Source organism: Neophocaena asiaeorientalis, unplaced genomic scaffold, assembly GCF_003031525.2.
Source record: "Neophocaena asiaeorientalis asiaeorientalis breed wild unplaced genomic scaffold, Neophocaena_asiaeorientalis_V1.1 scaffold308, whole genome shotgun sequence".
NCBI classification, from domain to species: domain Eukaryota; kingdom Metazoa; phylum Chordata; class Mammalia; order Artiodactyla; family Phocoenidae; genus Neophocaena; species Neophocaena asiaeorientalis.
The window spans coordinates 4,840,260-4,847,059 of NW_020172768.1; positions in this window are offsets into that span (position 1 = coordinate 4,840,260).

The window sequence follows — 6,800 nt, forward strand, 5'->3', positions numbered from 1 at the left end:
CCAGTTGACTACCAAGCCACCAACCACCCACCACAAGCCGTGGTGAGTTTGGACAAGCAGGATACAGATAATGATCAACGCTCTGCTCCATGGCAAGTATTAGGCTCAGTATTGGGGACACAGGAATAAATGGTAAAGTCCCTTGACCTTAGAAGGAGAAGAGCCGGAACACAAAGGGCCTTCTGGGACAATATTGGAATTTTCTTTTGAAGGGTTTGGGGCGGGGGGTGTTTCATTGTTTTTTAATTTAGCGACTTAATTGATTTTAAAATCCTGGGTACTTTTCACAATCATCCTGACAGATGAATTTAATAACCCTGGTCTCTTTACCCAACACACCTGAATTGAGTGCCTATGACAGTTCAGGCCCTCTGCCACGTCCTATGAACGTGACAAGGACAAAGCCCTACCTTCAAGGTGCGTGTAGACTAACAGGGAAGACAAAAATCAGTGACTGCAACACTTGATGATCTCAACAATAAAAGGTTAGCTCACCGGTACTGGGACCTGAACCAAGGTATTGACAATAATAAGAGGGAAGATGGGGTAAATTCAGGAGATATTTAGAAGATAAAGTTGACAGACTTGGTCATCTACTGTTTTTCTCTCCCGAGAGTTTCCCCCTCTTCTTCCAGCATGGGACCCCTCCCAGCCCCCCTCTACTAAAGCAAAGACATGAGCTAAAGAAGGAGGAGAAGGAGGAGAAGGAGGAGAAGGAGGAAGGGAAGGAGGGGGAAGGGGGGAGGGAGAGGAGAAAAGGGGAATTGACAAGATTATTTGATTGTCTAGAGTTCCGCAGGCTGGCTCTTCTACTGGATCTCTCAGTTCTATAACTCAATAAATCCCCTTCTGAAATTGGATACTTAGGGAGTTTGGGACTGACATGTAGACACTGCTATGTTTAAAATGGATAACCAACAAGGACCTACTGTATAGCACAGGGAACTCTGCTCAATATTATGTAACAACCTAAATGGGAAAGGAATTTGAAAAAGAATAGCTACGTGTATATGTATAACTGAATCACTTTGCTGTACACCTGAAACTAACACAACTTTGTTAATCAACTCTACTCCAATATAAAATAAAAAGTTAAAAAATAAAATAAAATAAAGCCAGTTGAGCCAGGTTTCTGCCACTTGCAAACAAAAAGAGCCTTGACCAACACAAGGCTTAAGGCACAAAGCAGGGAGTGGATAATAACTCCCCATTTTCCAGCCTGGTGATTGGCAGAGGACGTGACACTGGGGTAGAGGGTAAAGACAGGCTTCCTACAGAGGCAGAGGAGTAAGAGATAAGCCCAGTGGTAACTGAGATACCTGTGTGATATCCAGGTGAACTGGTCACAGAGAAAATATCCACGGAAGAGACGTCAATGTGTTAACCATTAGTGACGGAACTGAACTGCCTCCCCCTCCCCTCCCAACTAGTCTTTAATTTACACATTTTCTTTAAAGAGATATATTATTTTTATAGTGATTGTTACAACAAAATAAACAAAGCCTGGTATATACGCACATGGCAAAGTACAGGTACACAGCCAGGAAGAGGGAAAAGATTAGGTGTTTTAAAGCAACAGAAACGGCATAGATTCGCTCTTGCCTTTCCAGCAGATCTTTCACATCCATTAGAGCGAGGGGAAGAATGATTCATTCCCACCTGCTCACCCTGCCATAGACTTTGGGAAATTTGGGAAGCGGAGGGAGTAAGGGATCAAAATGGGAGAAATTCAGAATTACATTTGAAACGCTCTGTCCTCTTCTTTTCCTATCTGGCCTACTCTTACCCGTTTGATAGTATCCTGAAACATTCTCCTGAACTTCTCTCAAAAGGTTCAAAATTTTTGTCTTATGTGATAGAAGCAGAAGGATAATAAAAAATTACTTAAACTACTTCTGAAATATCCTGAAGGATATTTGAGGGGAGAGGCAATTTGCAAATTCCTTTAATAATAGATTTCAGAGTTAAATTTCACCGTGGATAATCTAAATCCCTCTTCTTCCCATTTCTTTCCCCTGTCTTTTTCTTGGATTTCAATGGATCTAAAGAAGACCTGGTAACTCCCCGATGATGCTTTAAGAAGAGTTAAGGCTACTCTAGTATTTAATCTTAATCAATTTTATACTTAGTTCCAATTCACTGATTACCTGAAGCTCAATGTCTACGGAAGGCAATGAAAAATTTGAAGAGGAAAGTAATTCAAGCAAGGGAAGATGACTGGATACTCCGTGAAGCACTTAATGTTCTAGCAACAGTAAGGTCAAATATGTCCTAAGGGTGGAAACCGCCCTCAACATTATGAGAAAGCGATTTTCTTTGTGTCTTTTACACTTTAAAGTTTTTAAATGCTCCTTGATATAAAAATAGGTAGAGAGCAAAACAAGGGTTCCTTCGATGCCATTTAAAACTTGTGAGATCAGGAAGGAATTTTGAAAGGGCAGATGGAAAAGTGATTAATTGTTACTAAAAAAATATATGGAATTTCCCGCCTCCATAGCCCAGTGAGTAGATCTGGGAGATGCAGGCGGCCCTGGGGAAATGTGGATGAATGTACAGAGGCTGGAGGTCTGGTCCCTGAGCCCCTCACCCCTGCTTTTCCCAGCTCTGCTTAGACATTTCCATCGCATTCTTCTCCGAGGCTCTCCCTGCCATCTCCTGAGCAGCAGCCCTGCATCACATTGAGTTTAAAATAAAGAAACGCTTTTCCTAAAGAATTCGCACACAAATAATCTCATTACCCCAGTGCTTAGGTTTATACAGCAGACGTCTTCTGCCAGGAAAAAAAAAAAAAAAAAGCACTCCGTTCACTCACATGGAACAGCTGTGAGGAGAGAAATGGTATTTAATTCATTGTGAAATATTCAACAATGGCTCCACTACACTTTTGAAAGCCTTTTGATAGTAAAACCCACAGAGAACAGCCCATCCTGTGCGCTGAAAGGCAGCTTCCCCACAATTAGTCTCTCTATTCAGAGGTCCGAGGAGTCTGTGTAAACTTTAGCACGTGCTGCCTGCACCGTGGAGAGCTTCAAGGGTATAACCTTTCAGAAACTTCTCAGGGTTGAGTTGGGCTCAGCGACTCTGTCTGCTCACAGAGCTGGCTGATGGAGGAGGGGGCAAGGGGCAAAGGTAATGCCATGCTTCCGTGACAGACCCGAAGTGAATGCCAGCAAAGGAAACCATTCTCCACGGCAGCTCTGCAGATGACCTTGCTCCTTCATGCCCTTAAGGAACCAATGTGGAACCAAAAGAAACCAGAGAGAAGGTCCAAAAAGTAGACCACAGAGGCTCATTTCCTCTATTTCACCTCTGCAAGGTTTTTAAGGGTCTCTAGTTTGTGGGGAAATTAGGAAAGCGTATATTATCCTATAGGGTGGACATCAGCCACTAGGCAACGATGCAGACTTAAAAAAAAAAAATGTTTGGGCAGCAAAGTTTGTACAATGCTTAAGAGCATGGGCTTTGAAGGAAGATCCCAGTTTGACTGACCCTCTCCTCACCTCCGAGAATTATGGTTAGACTTGTGGGGGAAGTAACTCTCTGAGCCTCATTCATCTCATCTGTAAAATGGGAATAATATCGCCCTCTTAGGAATATTGTAAGAGTCAAAGAGACCACACGTGTGTGATCCTTAGCCTAGAGAAAGTATTTCATGAATGGCAATTATTCTACCTCTCAAGTTGTTCTAGAAAAAGGCAGACCTTCTCCTGGACGTCCTACAATAAGATTATTTAAAATTGAAGAAGAATGGGATAGGAACTATTTTTACTCTACATTTTTAATTTCTTAATTGATTGGTAGATAAGCAACAAGGAAGAGAGATAAGCACAGATATCTAACTGAAAATTCTGAGGGATCTGAACCATGCTGAAAACAAAACAAAAAACTACCACTAAACGTCAACCAAACTTTGCACCATGGTAGGCTGGTTTTGTTGTTTAGGAACTTTAAACTCCAAGCACAAAGTACTGATGAAATGCCTGAATATTCTGGATGTGGTTGAAGGAAACACGACAACTTTTCTGTAATTTCCAATCTTTACTCAACAGACCAGGAACAGGCTACAGACATTTCAGCCACTTTCATTGTAAGACCCAATATTCAGCCTATCAACGGGATGCAGGCTATAGGCCTGCTCGGTTAAGAATGTCCATCTTTACTGACCATAGGAGGAAATGCTGAGCCATCCCTGGGCAGCTCCAAATAGCTGACCAGTGTGGGGTAATGCCTCGTGCTCAATTTGAGACTCTGAAAATGGTCTCCACTTGTCCAAGTTAGTTTGTGGCAGAGGATGTAACAGCCAATGGTTCCAAGAGAAGGTAAAGAACGGAAACTAGAGCTAAGACTCCAAAGGACGGCCAGCATCAGAGGCAGTGGCTGGGGGAGTGAAGGAACTCTACGTGCCGCGGTGGCTTCTCCCCCCATTGTGGGAAGGGTGCTGGCTCTGGACTTCCATCCCTCTTCAGAGGCACCGTCCCTACCGCTCATTTTTCCCCACTGCATGAGACAGCGATGCTGGGAAAATCTCTCATTCACTGGCTCGTCCGTGAGAAGCAGATCACAGTGTGATGCTTCTGTGCTGCTCTGAAGTGGCCCAAGGGCTCTGCCCCATCCCGCCTCCACCTCCCAGTGGAGACACCACAGGTCCCTACCCTTCATGGGCGTTTGGAGAGATCATTCTGAGGAGTGTGAGATAAAGGGAGATGTTGAAAAGGAAACAGGAGAGAAGTGGCCTCACTTCAGACAAGGCGTCCGTGCCCAATGCCTCCGAGACAATGGGATGGAAACAGTTTCCAGATTTAAAGACAATCTCTTGGGACCGACCAGAGTGGTGAGAAGGGATTGAGAGGAAGGAAGCTTTACAAGTGAATTCAACCCAGTTCAACAAAATATGCTTGGCGTGCTCGCTAAGTACAACATGCTAAGTGCTACCAGGGGGTACAAAGGTACCCTAACCTCCTGGGGACCTCAGATCACTTGAGAATCAGAGGAAAGCTACAGACCCTTAGAAACATCCTTGCACACAGTTTCAGAGGGAATCCCACATTTCTGAAACTCATCTGTATCAAGCACCCCTGCTCTCTATGAGAATCTACAGGTCTGAGACTCAGCAGAAAGTTGTCAGGGTTGATAAAAAACATGTCTGAAGCAGGTAAGGAATCAAGTGACAACTGCAAAGGCAACTAGAACCCTGGGTCTGTGGATACTGAAATCACTGGGGTCTGTTTCTTAAGGTCCACTTCAGCAAGTCTGAGGAGGTACGGAAAAGACTGGTAAAAACAACTTCAGGAATTGGTAGCTTTGTTTTTTGCTTTTTTTTAAAGATTTTTTTAATGTGGACCATTTTTAAAGTTTTTATTGAATTTGTTACAATATTGCTTCTGTTTAATGTTTTTGGTTTTTTGGCCCCGAGGCATGTGGGATCTTAGCTCCCCAACCAGGAATCGAACCTGCACCCCCTGCATTGGAAGGCGAAGTCTTAACCACTGGGCCACCGGGGAAGCCCCCTGTTTTTTTGTTTTTTTTAATGCCCCCTGCAAGGATGAACAGAGAGGTTCTGAAGGTCTGTTTTCTTAAATAGCAAGAAAGTCCAAAAGAGTCAAATGTTTCTATGGAGGTGCTGAGTGAATCTAACCGGACTGTGCAGGAACCCAGTGGAGGAAGGGTCCCTATTCCACATCCTCACAGTGAAGGGGGGTGGGGGGCTGGGGAACGGTCAGCTGACTATACCATGGTATGGGGGCAGGGTCAGAACCGAAGCTGACGGGCCTCTCACACTGGCAGCCTCAGAGAGAGCCAAAGGTTGCCCTATACATCAGTGGGAAGGTAATTTCTCGCAGAGTGTAATTAGGTCCCATGTTTGACTTATGACCTCTGACCCATGCGATATTTACGATCTCCAGACAGGCAGCAAGGAGGCGAGTGAGTGAAGATGGAAGCTGAAGGCACTGAATAGAGGACGGAAGGAAGGAAGGAAGAAGGAAGGAAAGGGGGGCGGGCGGAGGGAGGAACCTGATCAGTTGAAAGTAATCTATGAAATCATGAATTGAGAGCCATGCTTTGGTGCTTGCCGTTTCCACGTTCAGTACGGTTTCCTGTCCCTCACCGTATTTCTGTGAGGCAGGCACTATTGTATCACACATGAGGACGCTGAGACCCAGAAGGGGTCAGTGATGGGGCCAGGCTCGCTGAGCTGGGAGGTGGCCGGGCGAAAACCTCGGTCCAGACGAGTCTCAGCAACGCCCGAGCTCGTTTCCCAACAGGATCCGTGCGCACGTGCGCGCCGGACAGAGCGTTGTCTCCCTGAGCCACCTCATAGATCTCCGCAACCCATCTGGAGCTCCCTCCAGCCTCTTGCAAAACTGAATCTACGCCCAGAATCTCTTCTGTTCCAACCGTCTGTTTCTCAAGCTCGGCTCGGGGCAGATGCGCTACCCACGACGGAATGGAAAGGCTGTGCGCTCCTCGCGGCTCTCCTCCCCGCCCGGGCCGGGATCTTGCAGCCCGTCCTCCCGGACGCCCTGCCTCCCTCCGGGCGGGCCCTGCCTGCGCCCGCCTCGCTGGCAGCGCCGGGGTTAAACCGCCGGCCTGCGGAGCAATGATTTCTGTTTTATTTCAGCAGGGGAAGTGTGTGCCGGCCTGATTAGCCCGATGGTTTCCTCTTTTCCCATAACCTCCAGACCCCCACGGCCCAAGTGTTTACTCTCTGAAATAAAAAATCTGCTGGTGTTTTTCTTTTTGTGTGCTCGTGTATTTTGGGAGGATTGCAGAGGAGGAAGGCGGGGAGGGGGTGAGGGGCG